This window comes from Heterodontus francisci, chromosome 2, assembly GCF_036365525.1.
Source record: "Heterodontus francisci isolate sHetFra1 chromosome 2, sHetFra1.hap1, whole genome shotgun sequence".
Taxonomy (NCBI): Eukaryota; Metazoa; Chordata; class Chondrichthyes; order Heterodontiformes; family Heterodontidae; genus Heterodontus; species Heterodontus francisci.
In genome coordinates this window covers 49,992,683-50,014,337 of record NC_090372.1, presented here as the reverse complement: position 1 = coordinate 50,014,337, position 21,655 = coordinate 49,992,683, and positions in this window count along the sequence as shown.

Below are 21,655 nucleotides of genomic sequence, written 5' to 3'. Positions count from 1 at the left end.
TAAAGTTCTGTACAGAATGTTTGAGGATGGTGTGCCAATCAAGTGGGCTGCTTTGTCCTAGATGGTGTCGAGCTTCTTGAGTGTTGTTGGAGCTGCATCCATCCAGGCAAGTGGAGAATATTCCATTACACTCCTGACTTGTGCCTTGTAGATGGTGGACAGGCTTTGGGGAGTCAGGAGGTGAGTTACTCGCCACAGGATTCCTAGCCTCTGACCTGCTCTTGTAGCCATGGTATTTATATGGCTACTCCAGTTCAGTTTCTGGTCTATGGTAGCCCCTACGATTTTGATCGTGGTGGGATTCAGCGATGGTAATGCCATTGAATGTCAAGGGGAGATGGTTAGATTCTCTCTTGTTGGATATGGCCATTGCCTGGCATTTGTGTGGCGCAAATGTTACTTGCCACTTATCAGCCCAAGCCTGGATATTGTCCAGGTCTTGCTGCATTTCTACACGGACCATTTCAGTATCAGAGGAGTCGCGAATGGTGCTGAAGATTGTGCAATCATCAGCGAACATCCCCACTTCTGACCTTATGATTGAAGGAAGGTCATTGATGAAGCAGCTGAAAATGGTTGGGCCTAGGACACTACCCTGAGGAACTCCTGTAGTGATGTCCCAGAGCTCAGATGATTGACCTCCAACAACCACAACCATCTTCCTTTGTGCTAGGTATGACTCCAGCCGGTGGAGAGTTTTCCCCCTGATTCCCATTGACTCCAGTTTTGCTGGGGCTCCTTGGTGCCATACTCAGTCAAATGCTGCCTTGATGTCAAGGGCAGTCACTCTCACCTCACCTCTTGAGTTCAGCTCTTTTGTCCACGTTTGAACCAATGCTGTAATGAGGTCAGGTGCTGAGTGGCCCTGTCGAAACCAAACTGAGTATCACTGAGCAGGTTATTGCTAAGCAAGTGCTGCTTGATGGCACTATTGATAACACCTTCCATTACTTTGCTGATGATTGAGAGTAGACTGTTGGGGCAGTAACTGACCGGGATGGACTTGTTCTGCTTTTTGTGCACAGGACATACATAATTTTCCACATTGCCAGGTAGATACCAGTGTTGTAGCTGTACTGGAACGGCTTGGCTAGGGGTGAGGCAAGTTGTGGAGCACAGGTCTTCAGTACTATTGCCGGAATATTGTCAGGACCCATAGCTTTTGCAGTTTCCAGTGCCTTCAGTAGATTCACTAGGATGTTGCCTGGGCTAGAGCATTTCAGCTATGAGGAGAGACTGGATAGGCTAGGGTTGTTTTCCTTAGAGCAGAGAAGGCTGAGGGGGGACCTGATTGAGATATACAAAATTATGAGGGGTATTGATAGGTTAGATAGGAAGAAATTTTTTCCCTTAGCGGAGGGATCAATAACTATGGTGCATAGATTTAAGGTAAGGGGCACGAGGTTTAGAGGGGATTTGAGGAAAAACTTCTCCACCCAGAGGGTAGTTGGAATCTGGAACACAATACCTGAAGGGGTGGTAGAGGCAGGAACCCTCATAACATTTAAGAAGTATTTAGATGTGCACTTGAAATGCCATGGCATACAAGGCTACGAGCTAAGTGCTAGAAAATGGGATTAGAATAGATAGGTGCTTGATGGCTGGCACAGATGTGATGGGCCAAAGGACCTGTTTCTGTGCTACAAATAAACAAGTAAGTCTTTGTGGGTATTATGTTCCTATGGATGAGGTATTCTAATGTGGAAATAGTCAAAAGCTACTTGAACTCTTCACGTGGATTTGATGAAGCACTCTGTGTTTGATAGGCATTCAAACTCTTCGGCTGCAGCATGCATCAACAGTTCCTTCAGCAATACCAAATGGTCTCTTAAAAGGGTTATTTCCTCTTTCGGCAATTAATTTGGCCTGTAGCTCCTTGTAGAATTTCTGCTGAGAGAGAATGGACAGCTCTTTTCTCTTCAGTACGCTTCGCTGGTGAGTCTGGTTCATACTGTTTTTTGCCAGTTTTACACACAGTCAAAGCAAAACATTATACCATGTGACCTTTCTCTCCTGCTGTTGCCTAAGTAACAAAATGCAGCTGTGGCACACTGTGCCCCCAGGAATCCAAACTTCTCTCCCGATCTTAAAGGCGCATTATTTTTATCAGAGTCTTAAAGGCACGCTGCTTTAATCCGAGGAGAAAAATCATACAAGTCTGTGACATTTGTCCTGGATGGTGTTGAGCTTCTTGAGTATTGTTGATGCTGCACTGATCCCGGCAAGTGGAGGGTATTCTATCACACTCCTGACTTGTGCCTTGTAGATGGGAAACAGACTCTGGGGAGTCAGGAGGTGAGTTACCCCCCACAGAATTCCTAGCCTCTGACATGCTCTTGTCACCACAATATTTATGTGGCTGGTCCAGTTCAGTTTCTGGTCAATGGTAACCCCCAGGATGTTGATTGTGGGGAATTCAGCAAAGGTAATGCCGTTGAATGTCAAGGGAAGAAGGTTAGATTCTCTCTTGTTGGAAATGGTCATTGCCTGACTCTTGTGTGTATTTATATTTTATATTTTTTTTATTTATATTTAGAGATACAGCACTGAAACAGGCCTTTTGGCCCACCGAGTCTGTGCCGACCATCAACCACCCATTTATACTAATCCTACATTAATCCCATATTCCTACCAGTTTATGTGTGGCATTTATGTTTCTTGCCAATTATTAGCCCAAACTTGTATTTGTTCAGGTCTTGCTGCATGTGAGCACAGATTGCTTCAGTATCTGAGGGTAGATAGAGGGAAACTATTTCCCCTGGTGGTATATCAAGAACAAGGGATATAACCCTAAATTTGGAGCTAGGCCCTTCAGGGGTGAAGTCAAGCAACACCTCTTCATACAAAGGGTAGTGGAAACCTGGAACGCTCTTCCCCAAAATTCTCTTGAGGCCAGATCAGATGAAAATTTCAAAACTGAGATCAATAGGTCTTGTTAGGTAAAAATATGGAACCAATGCAGTTGAGGGGAGTTAAGATACAGATCAGTCATAATCTAACTGAATGGCAAAACTGGCTTAAGAAGCAGAATAGCCTACTCCTGTTGGTACGTTCAGAAGAATTTTTGATGTATGTTTGAATCCTTCCAATCAGGTTTCCGCCCCTGCCACAGCACTGAAACGGCTTTTATCAAAGTCACAAATGACATCTTATATGATTGCGACTATGGTAAAATATCCCTCCTCATCCTTCTAGACCTTTCTGCAGCCTCTGACACGATTGACCACACCATCTTCCTCCATTGCCCAGCTTGTTGTACTGAACTTGTTTGGTTCCATTCTTATCTACCTAGCCAGAGAATCAGCTGCAATTGCTTCTTTTCCCTCTCCAGCACTGTTACCTCCGGAGCCCCATGGATCTATCCTTGCTCTCTTCCATTTCACAATCTCTAAATTGTCATACTGCATGTGCAACACCTAGTGCTAGATGAGCAGAAATGTCCTCCAACCAAATATTGGAAAGACGAAGTTATTGTCTTTGATCCCTGCTACAAACTCTGTTCCCTAGCCACCGACTCTATCCCTTTCCCTGGTAAACGTCTGTCGCTGAACCAGACTGTTCGTGACCTTGGTGTCGTATTTGACCCCAAGATGAGCTTCCAATCACATATTCATGTCATCACTAAGACCGCCGACCTCCACCTCTGAAATATCACCCGACTCTGCCCCACCTCAGCTCATCTCCTGCCGAAACCCTCATCCATTTATTACCTCTAGACTTGACTATTCCAACACTTCTGGTTGCTCACATCTTCCACCCTTCATAAACTTAAGCTCATCCAAAACTCTGCTGCCTGTATTCTAACTCACATTAAACCATTTCACCTATCACCCCTATGCTCACTGACCTACATTGGCTCACTGTTCAGCAACACCTCAATTTTAAAATTCTCATCCTTGTTTTCAAATTCCTCCATAGCCTCACCTACACCCTGCCCCCATCTCTGTAACCACCTTCAGTACCACAACCCTCCAAGATATCTATGCTTCTCCAATTCTAGCCTCTTGTCCATCCCTGATTTTAATTCCTCCATCATTGGTGGCCATGCCTTCAGCTGCCAAAGACATAAGATCTAGAATTTCCTAAACCTTTCTGCATCTCTACCTCTCTCTCCTCCTTTAGGATGCCCCTTACAACCTACCTCTTTGACCAAGCTTTTGATCATCTGCCCTAACATCTCCTTATGTGGCTCAGTGTTAAAAGCTATTTGATAACACTCCTGTGAAGTACATTGGGAACAATTTACTATGTTAAAGGTGCTATATAAATGCATAGATTTAACAGATTACATGTGGTAAAATCTTGCACTGACAAATCATCAATAACAATAAATCTTAACCTGTTCACTAATAACATTTTTCTACATGAAAATTGAACAAGCGTGTACAGGATTCTTCTATTATACCATTAATGTACACAGTTGCCAGTTAGATTGAGAGGAACTCAGGTACCTTTCGGAACTTTGCATATTTATGAATACTATAATCAATGTCACATACACACCAGAAATGTGATGGTACAAACTATGGATTAACTCTGACGAGTTATGAAAAACTGACTTTGTCTTTTTAAAAAAATGAACCTTTATTTTAAAAAGTGAACAATGGTCCAAAATGGCCACTGTGTATTCAAACTGTCTGACATAGACAAAGGACAAATCTTCAAAGCTAAGAGGTGTCAACTGCACCACATCCTAAAATATTCCAGAATTGAATGTCTTCTTCTGATACAAAGAAGGTGTGAAGTAGCCATGTCCTGGGCCACTGTGCGATCACCATGGGGAAGAGATTAGAACGTCTCCTACCAGGAAGTAAGGAGTAACACAGCTTTACCTTAAAAAAAGCCTAAAGCCAGGGAGAGAGAGAGAAACAACCTCTAGCAGCTTGTGTTCCAGCAAGGCAGAAAGCACATGCTCTGCTGTAGAATCCTACATGTACATTAAACAGCAGTGAACCAGAAGTGTCCCACCATCTTCAACTGAACTTTCAATCAGGAGAGAAATCTACAATCATCTCAGGCCTGCACCCATCGAGAACTTGATGTCCAAGAGAATTCAACAGGTTTGTCATGACCTCCCCCCACTAAATCACTTTCTTTTCTTTCCTCTTTATCTGTCTCTTCTTGTCTATATGTGTATGTGTGTGCAAGCGAATACATGAGTGGATGCGGCTGCAACAATTTTGGGATAGGGTGTATGGATCAATAAACAATTGATTTTCTGTTTTTTAAAGCCTACAAGAAAACCTGTTGCTGTCTGTTTATTTGAAAAATAAAACACCAAGGGTCTAAACTCTAATAACAAAACATTTGCTGCATAACACACAAAACACACCCACATCATATCACATGGCTGGAACATCAGGTTAATAATTTTTAAAATATCAGAACACAATTGAAGGGTACTTGGAAAACACCGTCAAGTGTGATTGGTATAAAGCACATGCCCCAAAGATTTAGTATGCATACTAGAAGGTTCCAGCCTTAAACCTATATAAAGTTTTCAAATAATGATTAATTTTAGTATCATATTTTGTTTATTATTTTGGTGGTTTTATAATATTTTTGTTTCAGTAATGTGAATGACCTCATTGAATGTACTGGTTTGGAAATGTTACTAATCAGGATTGTATGATATCTCATAATTAATATGAATAGGGAAGTTACTAAGCTCCTCCTGTTCATGATAATGCTGGAGTTCTCATATAGAGCCCTGGCAGCCTCTATAGTTCCATCAACAAGCTCCTGCCCTGGTAGAAACCCTGCATGTCAGAAAAAGTTCCGAATCCTCTGCAGCTGCTGGGTTCTTTCTCCTCAAAGTGGTGGAGGTGCTACCCCAGATGAACATGGCCTCTGATGCATTTGCTTACGGCTGACTAGCTGAGTTGGTTGATGTCCCTTGCTGTGGCCTGGGAGAATCCTGTGACATAAGAAATGTAAAGGCTCCTATCCCCTTCACTGGTACAGGTAGTTTTGTTGCAGGTAGTCAGCAAATCTGCAGGTGGTATAGCTTTTCCACTGCCTCTCTGGTGAAGGAAAGCTGATGCAAAAACATTCTCCTTAGACATCCAGTGGTATGACTGGTGTTTTCCATTCACTTGTTTCCTGAGATACACACACCATGGTGGTCCAGCAGTATAGTCAGGTAGGGTGGTACATGATGAGGAGCACATCTCATGAGCAGGAGCAGGTACTAGAGATAGGGATGGCAGTGGAGAGACCCCATTGGAGGGCGCAGGGCAATCAAAGCTCTGCTCGGCTGAACACTTGGGGGTCATCAACAAAAAGGGAACTGTGCAGCGGCAATGGGAAATGTGTGTGCTTCTACCAGCATTTACAGAGGCAGCATGCACCCTAGCATGAGTGCCATGATATCTCAGATATTTGCGCTAATGACCACCTCCATTGAAAGAGCAGCCAACCTCATGGAGAATCAGACGTGGCAGGTGAACAAGTGCATGCTGGTTCATACCAATGGCCTGCACACTCTGGCTGCCACTTTACAGAACATCAAGAATCACCTTGGTGGCTGAACATCAACTGACATGCAGCCAAGTGCTCTCCTGCTATTGGTTAGCAGAGAAATACAGGTGGGACCTGAGAGAGAAGAGGGCGATAGAGCTGATGGCAGTGGGGGCTCTTGTCAAGGTGCTCCCAATTCTTGGACCTTACCCTCGGGCTATCTGACTGATCCCACACTTTGCTTCCTGCCCTGATAACTGAGTCTGCCCCTGCACAGGTTCAAGTGGGCGGCAGTCTTTGGTGGGGCCCTCATGGGCTCGAAAGCCCAGAGGATGTCCACTACGGGCATCTCATGTCAGAGCATAGGAAGGAGCAGCCTGCCTCTATCTCTGCTGAAGCCACAGGGGCAGCACCACATAGAAGTAATAGAAAGCATAAGAGGAAGATGTCTTAGTTACACAAAGGGATTCACTTGGGTGCTTATAACATTGTTACAGTGCCAGTGATGCTCTTTATTTGAATGAAAGAATGGGTTTATCTAAACTACTCATTGACATGGTCTCTAATGGATCCCCATTGACTCTGGTCAGTTTTATTCCGGTGAATGGAACGAACTGCCTTGATGTGAAGGTAAGGCTGCGAATGTGATGGTTGGCTGGGTGACTGTAATGGGGAGGTTTGCGGAGCCATATGTGGGTGGGGGGAGCATTTGCACAGTGCTGTTGACGGGAAGCTTGCAATGCTGCAAGCAGACTTCTAAAGTGAAGTTTTCCTGGATGAGGCCATTGTGGGTTTCTCTGGCCGGTGGATCTGAGGCTGCAAGCACCAACAGCACATCAAGATGCTCCTCTTCTTTCTCATCCTCCTCCTTCTCAGTTGTTGAGTGCTCTCCCCTTCCTCTGGCACCAGCTCCAGTGCTCTCTGCAGTGCAATGTTGTGCAAGGCACAGCAGACCACAACAATCCTGGACACCCTTGCTGGGCATATTGAAGGGAGCCTCCAGATCTGTCAAGGCAGCAGAACCTCCTTTTGAGCAAGCTAATGGTTTGCTGTATTGTCACCCTGGTGGTGACATGGTTCCTGTGCCTCTGTGGTGGGGTTCCTCACTGGGGTCATCAGCCAGGTCTTGAGTGGGTATCCCTTAACTCCCAGGACCCAACCGCTGAGGTTGTCTGTCTGATGGCAAGAACATCTATAGAACTTGAGACTGCTGAAGAATGAAGGACTCACGGCAGCTCTCTGGATACCTTGCAAAGAGTTGCATTATCTTTTTGCATTGGTCACATACCAGCTACACTTTAAAGGAGTGGAAGTCCTTCTGATTAACAATACATCTGGCTGTTCTGATGCTGCCATCGTTGCCAGGAGTGCAGTTTATGAACCACGGACCTGTGGAAGTCCTGCGAAGACGCAAAGCCAACAGACCTCTGGGCTGACTGCCCTCATCCATCTCAAGGTTGATGTAGTTAGAATGCAAACAAGGCATCGGTGGCCTGAATGATGCAGTTGTGGGTTGCCGATTGCGAGATCCTACAGATGTCACCAGCAGATCCCTAGAAGGACCCGGACACAAAACACTTGAGGTTTGAGGTCACCTCGACAGCCACAGCAATGGGTGGCCACTTGCACCTCTTGGGCAGAGGCCTTCTTCCAAGAGGTTGGGATGTCTGCGAATGCCTGCTGCAAGAACCTGTACCTTCAGAGACACTGCTGTTCAGAGAGGTTAAGGGAGGTGACCTTTGGCCTATAGACCCTGTGCTGAAGGTATTGCCTCCTTCCTGGTGCATGCCTGTGTCCATCCCCTCTGTTCTGTGCAACTACATGTGGCTGTGGAGAGGGCTGCTGCTGCTGCTACTCTCGATGTGGCTGCTGGGCTGGAACACGCTGCACCTCCTCCTCAAAGGTCCAAGCAACTGCAGAATATGTAAACCGATGTTACAGGGAAGTCTCACAGGCAATGAGGTGAGATTACCCGCAGTGAAATCAAAGGCATTTGATGGAGGTTGCACAAGGTTGCTATTTAGTTTAGTTTACTTTAGTTTAGAGATACAGCACTGAAACAAGCCCTTCAGCCCACCGAGTCTGTGCCGACCATCAACCACCCATTTATACTAATCCTACACTAATCCCATATTCCTACCACATCCCCACCTGTCCCTATATTTCCCTACCACCTACCTATACTAGGGGCAATTTATAATGGCCAATTTACCTACCAACCTGCAAGTCTTTTGGCTTGTGGGAGGAAACCGGAGCACCCGGAGAAAACCCACGCAGACACAGGGAGAACTTGCAAACTCCACACAGGCAGTGCCCAGAATTGAACCCGGGTCGCTGGAGCTGTGAGGCTGCGGTGCTAACCACTGCGCCACTGTGCCGCCCATTGCGCCACTGTGCCGCTCATTTACAATGAGAAATTTGAGTTTAGGCTGAAGGAACTGCTCCTGTCAGCTCAAGCCTTTCACTGTGACTGATCACAGGCTTGTCGATTTCAGCCTCTATACTGTGCATACGAACATACGAATTAGGAGCAGAAGTAGGCCATTCGGCCCCTCGAGCCTGCTCTGCCATTCAGTAAGATCATGGCTGATCTGTTTGTCTCGAAATCCACACTCTCATCTACCCCGATAACCATTGATTCCCTTGCCTAACAAGAAACAATCTACCTCTGCCTTAAAAATATTCAATGATCCCGCCTCCACCACCTTCTGAGGCAGAGCGTTCCAAAGTCACACAACCCTCTGACAGAAAAAATTTCTCCTCATCTCTGTCCTAAAAGAGCAACTCCTAACAGTGCCCCCTAGTTCTGAACTCACCCATAAGAGGAAACATCCTTTCCATATCCACCTTGTCAAGACCGTTCAGGATTTTATATACTTCAATCAAGTCTCCCCTCACTCTTCGAAACTCCAGCGAAAATGGGCCCAGTCTGTTCAACCTTTCCTCATCAGACATCCTGCTCACACCAGGTGTCAATCTAGTAAACCTCCTCTGAACCGCCTCCAACGCATTTACATCCTTCCTTAAATAAGGAGACCAAAACTGCAACAATATTCGAGATGTGGTCTCACCAATGCCCTGTCTAACTGAAGCATAAAATCCTTATTTTTATTTTCAATTCCTCTTGTAATAAAGGATAGCATTCCATTAGCCTTCTTTATTACTTGCTGCACCTGAATACTAACTTTTTGTGACTCATGCACGAGAACACCTAGATCCCTCTGCACCTCGGCATTCTGCAGTCGTTCTCTGTTTAAGTAATATCCTGCTTTTTTATTCTTCCTGCCAAAGTGAACAACTTCACATTTTCCCACATTACACATCAGCCAGATTTTTGCCCACTCACTCAACCTATCGATATCAGTCTGCAACCTTCTTATGTCCTCTTCAGAACATGCTTTCCTATCTATCTTTGTGTCATTTGCAAATATAGCTAGCATTCCAGCTCTCCCCTCATCTAAGTCATTGATATAAATTACAAAATGTTGAGACCCCAGAACAGACCCCTGCGGGACTCCACTCATCACTGTGGCGCAGTGGTTAGCACCGCAGCCTCACAGCTCCAGGGACCCGGGTTCAATTCTGGGTACTGCCTGTGCGGAGTTTGCAAGTTCTCCCTGTGACCGTGTGGGTTTTCGCCGGGTGCTCCGGTTTCCTCCCACAGCCAAAGACTTGCAGGTGATAGGTAGATTGGCTGCTGTAAATTGCCCCTAGTGTAGGTAGGGAATATGGGGTTACTGTAGGGTTAGTATGAATGGGTGGTTGTTGGTCAGCACAGACTTGGTGGGCCGAAGGGCCTTTTTCAGTGCTGTATCTCTAAAATAAAAAAACATCCTGCCACTCAGAAAAGGATCCATTTATGCGTACTCTCTGCTTTCTGCCAGCCAGCCAATCTTCGATCCATGCTAATGTGTTACCCCCTACACCATGAGCTCCTACTTTGCGCAATAACTTTTTATGTGGCGCCTTGTAAAATGCCTTCTGGAAATCCAAGTACATTATGTAAACAGGCTCCCCTTTATCCACAGCACAGGTTACTCCTTCAAAGAACTCCATTAGCTTGGTTAAACACAATTTCACTTTCACAAAACCATGCTGATTATTCCTGATTACCTTGAGCTTTTCTAAGTGCCCAGCTATAGCCTCCTTAATGATCAATTCTAACACCTTCCCCATGACAGGCGTCAAGCTAACTGGCCTACAGTTACCTGTTTTCTGCCTCCCCCCCACCCTTCTTGAATAGAGGGGTTGTATTTGCTATTTTCCAGTCTGATGAAACCTTTCCAGAATCTAGTGAATTTTGAAAAATGAACACCAACACATGTATTACCTCATTAGCCACCTCTTTTAAGATCCTAGGATAAAGCCCATCAGGACCCGAGGACTTGTCAGCCTGCAGCACCATCAATTTGCTCAGTACCGCTTCCCTGGTGATTGTAATTTCACCAAGTTCTTCCTTCCAGCTCCTGATTTATAGCTATTACTGGAATGTTTTTTATATCCTCTTTAGTGAAGACAGAAGGAAAATATTTGTTCATTTCATCCACCATTTCCTTATTATCTACTATTAACTCCCTATTCTCACTCTCTAGAGGACCAACACTGACTTTACTTATTCTTTTCCTTTTGAAATACCAGTAGAACAAAGAACAAAGAATTGTACAGCACAGGAACAGGCCATTCGGCCCTCCAAGCCTGCACCGATCATGATACCTGCCTAAACTAAAACCTTCTGCACTTCCGGGGTCCGTATCCCTCTATTCCCATCCTATTCGTGTATTTCTCAAGATGCCTCTTAAACGTCGCTATCGTGCCTGCTTCCACCACCTCCTCTGGCAGCAAGTTCCAGGCACTCACCACCCTCTGTGTAAAAATTTGTCTCACACATCCCCTCTAAACTTTGCCCCTCGCACCTTAAACCTATGTCCCCATGTCACTGACTCTTCCATCCTGGGAAAAAGCTTCTGACTATCCACTCTGTCCATGTCACTCATAACTTTGTAAACCTCTATCAGGTTGCCCCTCCACCTCCGTCGTTCCAGTAAAAATAATCCGAGTTTATCCAACCTCTTCTCATAGCTAATACCCTCCAGAGCAGGCAACATCCTGGTAAACCACTTCTGTACCCTCTCCGAAGCCTCCACATCCTTCTGGTAGTGTGGCGACCAGAATTGTACGCAATATTCCAAGTGTGGCCGAACTAAGGTTCTGTACAGCTGCAGCATGACTTGCCAATTTTTATACTCAATGCCTCAACTGATGAAGGCAAGCATGCCGTATGCCTTCTTGATTACCTTATCCTGCGTTGCCACTTTCAGTGACCTGTGGACCGGTACGCCCAGATCTCTCTGCCTGTCAACACTCCTAAGGGTTCTGCCATTCACTGTATACTTCCCACCTGCATTAGACCTTCCAAAATGCATTACCTCACATTTGTCCGGATTAAACTCCATCTGCCATTTCTCCGCCCAAGTCTCCAACCGATCTATATCCTGCTGTATCCTCTGACAATCCTCATCACTATCCACAACTCCACCAACCTTTGTGTCGTCCACAAACTTACTAATCAGACCAACTACGTTTTCCTCCAAATCATTTATATATACTACAAACAGCAAAGGTCCCAGCACTGATCCCTGTGAAACACTACTAGTCACAGCCCTCCATTCAGAAAAGTACCCTTCCACTGCTACCCTCTTGCTATCCGTTTTTATATTTCTAGCGAGCTTCCTCTCTTACTCTATTTTCTTTCTCCTGATTAACCTTTTAGTCATTCTCTGCTGTTCTTTATATTCTGACCAATCATCTGACCTGCCACTCATCTTTGCGCAATGATATGCTTTTTCCTTAAGTTTGATGCTTTCCTTAACTTCTTTTATTAACCGACGATGGTGGGTCCTCCCTTTAGAATTTTTCTTTATATTAGGAATATACTTATTCTGAATATTCTTAAATGTCTGCCACTGCTTCTCTATTGATCTATGTCCTAGCCTAGTAACCCAGTTCACTTCAGCTAGCTCAGCTTTCATGCCCACATAGTTGCCCATATTTAAGTTTAAAATACTAGTCTTAGACCCACTCTTCTCTTTTTCAAACTGGATGTAAAATTCAATCATATTGTGGTCATTGCTACCTAGAGGTGCCTTTACTTTGAGTTCATTAATTAATCCTGTCACATTACACAATACCAAGTCTAATATAACCTGCTCTCTGGTTGGTTCCAGAACGTGCTGCTCTAAGAAACTATCTCGAAAGCATTCTATGAACTCCTCATCCAGGCTACTATTGCCAATCTGATTTTTCCAGTTTATATGTAGATTAAAATCATTGATGATTATTGCTGTCCCTTTATCACAAGTACCCAATATTTCTTCTTGTATATTTCGCCCAACATTGTGATTACTGTTAGGGGGCCTGTAGACCACTCCCACTAGTGACTTCTTTTCCCTGCTATTCCTCATCTCCACCCAAACTGATTCTACATCCTGATCTCCTGAACCAAGGTCATCTCCAACTATTGCACCAATGCCATCCTTGATTAACAGTGCTACCCCTACACCTTTACCTAGCTTCCTATTCTTCTTGACTGTCATATACCCCTCAATATTCAGGACCCAATCCTTGACATCCTGCAGCTACGTCTCCATAATGGCTATCAGATCATATTTATTCACTTCAATGTGCTATCAGTTCATCTACTTTGTTATGAATGCTATGTGCATTCAGATACAGAGCCTTTAGTTTTGTCTTTTTGTTATCTTTATAACATCTAGTCTTGACTGTGGGTCTGGTCTTAAGCTTTTTCTCTCTGTCCCTTCCTGCCATTCTCTGACTTTCATTTCCCATATTACTATTCTGCTCTCCTTCCTTGACTCTACCCCTTGATTTTCTCCATCTACCCAAGCTTGATCCCACTCCCACCTTGTTTAGTTTGATGCCCTCGCTATTTCCCTGGTTATACAGTTTGCTAGAACTGGTCCCAGCATGGTTCAGGTGCAGACGGTCCCAATGGTACAGCCCCCACTTTCCTCAGTACTGGTGCCAGTGCCCAATGAACCAAAACCCACTTGTCCCACAACAGTCTTTCAGCCACATATTCATTTCACTAATCTTATGTGCCGTCTGCCAATTGGCACGTGGTTTAGCTAATAATCCAAAGATTATTACCCTTGAGGTTCAGCTCTTCAATTTGGTGCCTAGCTCCTCATACTGTCTAAGCAGAACCTCCTTCCTAGTCCTACCTATGTCATTGGTACCTACATGGACAACGACAACTGGATCCTCCCCCTCCCAATCCAGGTTCCTGTCCAGCCTGAGCAGATGTTCCAAACACTGGCACCAGGTAGGCAACACAGCCTTCTGGACTCACGCTCTTGGCTGCACAGAACAGTGTCAATCCCCTCACCATACTATCCCCTCCTACCACTACATTCCTTCTTGCTCCCCCCACTTGAATGGCTTCCTGCACCACAGTGCCATGGCCAGTCTGCTCATCCACCTTGCAGACCTTGCTTTCGTCCACACAGGTTGAGAGCACCTCAGACCTGTTTGACAATTGCAAAGTCTGAGGCTCCTCCAATACTGTCTTCTTGGTCCCTTTACATGCCTTCTCACGGTCTCAACCTCCTGTCCCTCTCTGCTGACCAAAACAGATGACCCTGTTCTAAGAGGTGTGACCATCTTCCAGAATAAAGTGTCCAGGTATTTCTCCCCCTCCCTTATGTTGCGCAGTGTTTGCAGTTCGGCTTTCAGATCAATAATCCTGATCTGGAATTCCTCTAGCTGCTTACACTTTCTGTAGACGTGTTTGTCCTGGATTTCCTTACATCTAGGAGCTCCCACATACCACAGCTGCAACGTAACACTTGTCCTGCCACTGTTACTTATGCTATTAGTTAATTTACTTTAATTAATTTCTTAATTAACTTAGAATAATTCCTACATATAGTAGAATTTACTGTGCTTATTAAGTGCTGGTACCACCTTCAATTAAAGTTATACTTTTCTTGACTACACAGATATGTAAACCTTCCTATTGGTAATAGACCTTACAAATGCCAATAAAGCTTTGCCAATTTTAATAAACCTTACTACTATTAGTAAACCTTACGAATACTGATAAACGCTAATAATACTTAACACAGCTTATGTATTAAGTTGTCCTAATTTGAATGAATACATTTGCTGCTGGGCTCTCTCTCTCACTCTATTATAAATTATAAAATCCGCCTTAGTTTTTAGTTTATATACTAATGAATCGATCAAGTCTTATTTCAGATTTGATTGATTTGGATTAAATTAAATTTAAAGCTTACTGGTATACTCACCCCAGCTGCTTTCTGTCTCCCTGCTCTCTCTGTTGATTGTAACCTCACTCTGATGTCACATTTCGATTTTTTTTCCCCTGTTCTGCTCTGCTGCTCTCTCTCTCTCTGGCCTCTGAACTTTTGATGTGCTTTTTAAACCTCCGCTCTACTCCCGTTGATCTCTCTCTCTCTCTATTTCTCTGGCCTCTGACCTTTTTAGCGCCCTTTTTTAAATCTCTGCTCTGCTCCCGTCGCACTCTCTCTCTTGAGTTCCGAAGAAGGGCCACTGACCTGAAACGTTAACTCTGCTTCTCTCTCCACAGATGCTGCCAGACCTGCTGAGTATTTCCAGCATTTCTTGTTTTTATTTCAGATTTCCAGCATCCGCAGTATTTTGCTTTTATTTTAGTGCTCTCTCTCTCTCTGGCCTCCGAACTTTTGGCGCTCTTTTTAAATCTGCACTCTGCTCCCGCTGCTCTCTCTCTCCAGCCTCTGACCTTTTGGTGCCCTTTTTAAATCTCCACTCTGCTCCCCCGCACTCTCTCTATCACCCTACAATGAGTTCCCTCTGTGCACTTGCCTTCTCCAACCTCCCAAGGTGCAGACACATCGTGGAACCCATGAACTGTTAGGAAAGAAGGAATCCAGGGTAAAAGAGGCTCTGAATTATATTTTTAGTTAGGTCAGTTGCTTTCCTGCCACACCACGGGGGTTCCCTGCAGGACTAGGAACCCACCCTGGGAAAAGCCAGACGAGGGCAGGATGACGTCAGATCCCAATCCAACATAAATGTCAGGGGATTTAACTCCATGCATGCACCAAAATCTCCCTCCACCTGGCTGGGAAAATTCTGCTCCAGGACTTGAGTGCCACAATCTAGGCTGACACTTCACTGCAGTACTGAGGAAGTGTTGCACTGTTAGAGGTGCCGTCTTTCCGATGATACATTAAATTGAGGCCCTGCTTCTCAGGTGAATGTAAAAGATCCCACAGCGCTATTTCGAAGAATAGAAGATCATTTGGTCCTGGCACGATGAAGGGGTAACACAGGTTTCAGTGTCAGATGTTGATCAAGTTCCAGTTCCAGTTTTAAATCAAGATTTTCACATTTGCAGCATCTCTTTTTAATCACAAGAGATATATTTAACAAATACAAATATATTCAGGGTGAATTGCAGATGGTTCCTGTTCATGCACCAAATGGATTGTGTGCTTGCCTATGCCTGTTAAAGGCTCCACATATCCTCCAGCTACCTGCTCACTTCAGTATCAATGATGAATCTAAACTTAGAATGATGAACAATCTTAAAGCAAGTAACTCCAAATAAATCTTTAAGTAAAATATTGTGAAAAATATCTAATCCTACAAAGTGAGAATTCCACACAGGTAGCTGAAACAATTTTGAGAATTTCTCAAATGAATTGGGGAGCTGGTCTCCAGTTCCTGGAATTAATTAGTACACAGATTATGGGCTAAGTTCCAAAGGAATGCTAAAATGCCCTATTAGAGGCAAAGCTAAGGTCAGTTGCAGCATCAATTTACGAAAAATCCATTCTTATTTCACGAAGATTTAAGTAAATCCTTGTGACATGTCTTAAAGATACCATTTGGATTAAAAACCATGTCATTTTGGAAATCATGGATTAACATTGTTGACCACCTACTATTAAGAATCCAGAAAGAACTTATTTATGGGAATGTGTCTGGATTTCAAAGGAGTTTCTTCCTGTGACACCAATAGTCCAGTGACATTTTACAATTTGTTTTTCACCCAATAATTAGGCAATATTATTAATTGATAGCATTTTAACCCACATGGATTATGTTACTGGAAAAGCTCCAAAGGGCTGAATAATGCTCTTTCACTACTGCTAAATGCCCTCCATCTTGACCATAATTTCAAGGATTCTGAGTCTTTTCAGCAAAGCTTCATTCAATCAATTTAAGATATTTCCCATTATAACACACCACTTGCTTAATGCACTACTTTGTTATTCTTTGGCCTTAATTACCAGTACAAAGTTCCTAATGGCTTCAGCATCCAATCCCTAATCAACACATTTGTTAAATAATGAATGTAAAGAGGTTTATTTTGATCTATAAATCCACAGTGACAAGCACTAGCAGCTGGAACTATTGGTGACTGGCTCATTTTGAATTCATTTCAGCAGCAATACTGAATGGATAGGTCATAACATCTGAGCAGTTTGGGAAAATAAACTGCTCATTACCAAAGCAGATCGGGCTAATGGACTGATCTCACAACAGGCTTTATACACCCTTGGCTGAACTGCAGGAATGTGCAGAATGGACATCTCTGCTATAAGGAAAGTCCTTTGAAGACTAAGAAAGAGCAACAGGTCAAGCTGCAAACAATAGGAGGGTGAAAACCTCCCAATGTTTGATTTACTGCCCCTTTCCCTCCGAACATTTCTGGTGTAGCAATGCCAATTCTGTTGAAATTATCTCTGCACATCCTGCAATTTCATCAACAATTAAGAATTTCATAATCAGCTTATATTTATATGGCAACAGGAAAACCAAAACTCACGGCACGGAATTTTCATTCAACTGTCTGGTTCCAAAATATACTATAAAATGGATGAATAAAATCACTGCTCAAACAACCAAACAATACTGAAAGAAATATTAATGTTCCTTCCCCCGGTCCAGAGTCCCTACATGTAAACTTAAGAGACCATGGGGTAGAAATTGGACAGCACTGCTTTCAGACGGTAAATCAGTGCTGTGCATGCTGCACACACCTCAACACCTAGTGCTGTCAAGTTGGTCCCTGTTCCTCATTAATACCAAATGGGAGAACTGCCAGCACTATTCAGAATGCTCATTGGCAGCTCACCTGTTTGAGGTCTTGAAAATGAAGTATGCATGGTGCTATTTCACCTCTTTCAAGGGGAAATGTACTTTGGCTGCTGAACATTGGAATTTGCTGTGGGCATTTCAGACATGCTTGAAACAGCTGCTGAGGGGCCCCAAGTTATCAAACACTATACAAGGGTCCTGGTAGAGGTGGTCCATCATAGGAGTGAGGTGCTGTTCCCACCCTGGGGGCGGTGGGGGTGTTAAAGAGTTTCCAGACATATGCCCAAGCAACAGTGACCAGAGAAGGCAGAGGAGATGAATGCCAGAAGTATTGCACCCAGGAGGTGGCTGCAATGTCACAAGAAGTTCAATGACCTCTCCTGGGTTATTAAGAAAAGATTCCTAACATGTCTCACATTACTTCCTCCTCGGCGCCACCTGTAGTCCCATTTACAAGCTTTCCCCTCCTCACTCTTTTGCAGTCATTGCATTCCACTTCTATCTCTTTCTATTACTACTGTTACGACCAGGTAAGAAAAGTGTCTAGGGATCCCTTTCAGCCTTCATCTGGTCTTACTGTAACAGGGTTTTATTTTTAAACACACTGTGTTTTGAGCTCTCCCTTGGTGAATCCTCATTCACCGCTTTCCAATTATAAGGTAAAGAAATGAGCACAAACAGGCTTTCTCAGGTTTAAAGAACAAAGAACAGTACAGCACAGGAACAGGCCATTCGGCCCTCCAAGCCTGCGTCGATCACGATGCCTGTCTAAACTAAAACCTTCTGCACTTCCCGGGTCCGTATACCTCTATTCCCATCCTATTCATGTATTTCTCAAGATGCCTCTTAAACGTTGCTATCGTATCTGCTTCCACCACCTCCCCTGGCAGCAAATTCCAGGCACTCACCACCCTCTGTGTGAAAAACTTGCCTCGCAAATCCCCTCTAAACTTTGCCCCTCGCACCTTAAACCTATGTCCCCTAGTCACTGACTCTTCCACCCTGGATAAAAGCTTCTGACTATCCACTCTGTCCATGCTACTCATAACTTTGTAAACCTCTATCAGGTTGCACCTCCACCTCTGTCGTTCCAGTGAAAACAATCGAGTTTATTCAACCTCTCCTCATAGCTAATTCCCTCCAGACCAGGCAACATCCTGGTAAACCTCTTCTGTACCCTCTCCAAAGCCTCCACATCCTTCTGGTAGTGTGGCGACCAGAATTGTATGCAATATTCCAAATGTGGCCTAACTAAGGTTCTGTACAGCTGCAGTAGGACTTGCCAATTTTTATACTCAATGCCTCAACTGATGAAGACAAACATGCCATTTGCCTTCTTGATTACCTTATCCTGCGTTGCCACTTTCAGTGATCTGTGGACCTGTACGCCCAGATCTCTCTGCCTGTCAATACTCCTAAGGGTTCTGCCATTTACTGTATACCTCCCACCTGCATTAGATCTTCCAAAATGCATTACCTCACATTTCTCCGGATTAAACTCCATCTGCCATTTCTCCGCCCAAGTCTCCAACTGATCTATATCCTGCTGTATCCTCTAACAATCCTCATCACTATCCGCAACTCCACTAACCTTTGTGTCGTCCTCAAACTTACTAATCAGACCAGCTACATTTTCCTCCAAATCATTTATATATACTACAAACAGCAAAGGTCCCAGCACTGATCCCTGTGGAACACCACTAGTTACAGCCCTCCATTCAGAAAAGCACCCTTCCACTGCTACCCTCTGTCTTCCATGACCAAGCCAGTTCTGTATCCATCTTGCCAGCTCACCTCTGATCCCGTGTGACTTCACCTTTTGTACCAGTCTGCCATGAGGGACCTTGTCAAAGGCTTTACTGAAGTCCATGTGGACAACATCCACTGCCCTTCCTTCATCAATCATCTTCGTCACTTCCTCAAAAACCTCATTCAAGTTAGTGAGACACCACCTCCCCTTCACAAAACCATGCTGCCTCTCGCTAATAAGTCCATTTGTTTTCAAATGGGAGTAAATCCTGTCCCAAAGAACCCTCTCCAAAAATTTCCCTGCCACTGAAGTAAGGCTCACCAGCCTGTCATTTCCTGGATTATCCTTGCTACCCTTCGTAAACAAAGGGTGGCACAGTGGTGCAGTGGTTAGCACCACAGCCTCACAGCTCCAGCAACCTGGGTTTAGTTCTGGGTCCTGCCTGTGCGGAGTTTGCAACTTCTCCCTGTGACCGCGTGGGTTTCTGCCGCGTGCTCTGATTTCCTCCCACAGCCAAAGACTTGCAGGTTGATAGGTAAATTGGCCATTGTAAATTGCCCCGAGTGTAGGTAGGTGGTAGGAGTGTGGTAGGGAATATGGGATTAATGTCGGATTAGTATAAATGGGTGGTTGTTGGTTGGCACAGACTCAGTGGGCCGAAGGGCCTGTTTCAGTGCTGTATCTCTAAATAAATAAAGGAACAACATTGGCTATTCTCCAGTCCTCTGGGACCTCACCTGTAGCCAATGAGGATACAAAGATTTCTGTCAAGGCCCCAGCAATTTCCTCCCTTCGTTTTCTGGGGTAGTTCCCATCAGGCCCTGGGAGCTTATCTACCTTAATGTTTTTCAAGACACCCAACACCTCCTCCTTTTTGATATTGACATGACCCAGACTATCTACACACCCTTCCTTAGACTCATCATCCGCCAAGTCCTTCTCTTTGGTGAATACTGATGCAAAGTACTCATTTAGTACCTCATCCATTTCCTCTGGCTCCATGCATAGATTCACCCCTCTGTCCTTGAGGGGGCCAACCCTTTCCCTGGCTACCCTCTTGCTCTTTATATACGTATAAAAAGCCTTGGGATTCTCCTTAATCCTGTTTGCCAATGACTTCTCATGACCCCTTTTAGCCCTCCTGACTCCTTGCTTAAGTATTGCTTAAGAAGAAAGGTGAAATTTATTAAAACTTAAACTCTAATTCGGTTACACACATGCAGATAGGGACAGAAAACAGCAGAAGAAAAAATAAATTAGAAAGGTTTGAGGCAATATCTGAAGAGTTTCTTGTTACTGTGCTTCTAGCCCACTGTACAGTCTTTTTGTCGATAGTTTTTGCTTGTAAATAATTCCTGCTTTTCATTGGGGCCCAGTATTCTTCTTAAACCTTGTTCACTGTAGGAGACTTTTCTCTCTTGGGGTTCATCTGTCTTCAATGGATTCCAAAGCTGATGAGAGAGAGATGGGAGCAGACAGGAGAGAGATGTTCTCAATCCAGGAGCCAGGAGCTTTCTCTTCAAACACTGCTTCTCCAATTTAACTCTCAGTTACAATTCCTTATAATAGGCCCTCTTTTCTTCCCAGCAACAATTTGAAGTTTAATGTCCATGTGCAAAATTAATGTTCCTCATTCTTGGCAGGTGGGGGCCTGCATGACACCTCCACACCCAGGGGAATGAAATGCGATTTGAAAAAAAAGTGTATTTCATTAAAAGGGTCGAGAGAAATATATATAAGGTAAAGAAAACCATGCATTTCTCTCATTCAGTTCCATTCATTCATGAATCCTAAGCTTATTAAAATTGTCTTTTCTGGGTGCCAGTGCTGCTTTAATTTCACCTTTTGGCATCCCAGTAACCATGTGGTTCTTTGGGGAAGCTTTTCTTCAGTTTGCCCATTGCCATGACTGCCTAGAGTCTTGGTTCCTGTTGAGGTCATTTTTTTTTTCTGGAGTGTTAGTAGTGGGTGCGTCTATCCTGCACCTCCTTCAGTGCTTTGCTGAGTCATGCAAAGGCTTTTGACTTCAGGGTGGTTGCCTTTCCCTCTGACTGCCGGTGAGGATTCTTTGCTAATCTCCTCTTTGTTCTCTGGGACACTCCTGCCTGTAGGTTTTGGTGCAGACTTGACTGCACTGTCCTGTAGCACTTCGGCTAGGCGAAGCATCACCCTCATGGTTTCTGTGCCCCCTAGAGGTCTCTCTTTGTCTCTGCAGGTTCCTGTAAATGCTGTCAGCAACTTTGGTCGGGTGCTTTTAGTGTCAGCATTTATGTAGGAGGATGTGGGGTCTAACTTTTCACATTTTTCGGGGTTGGC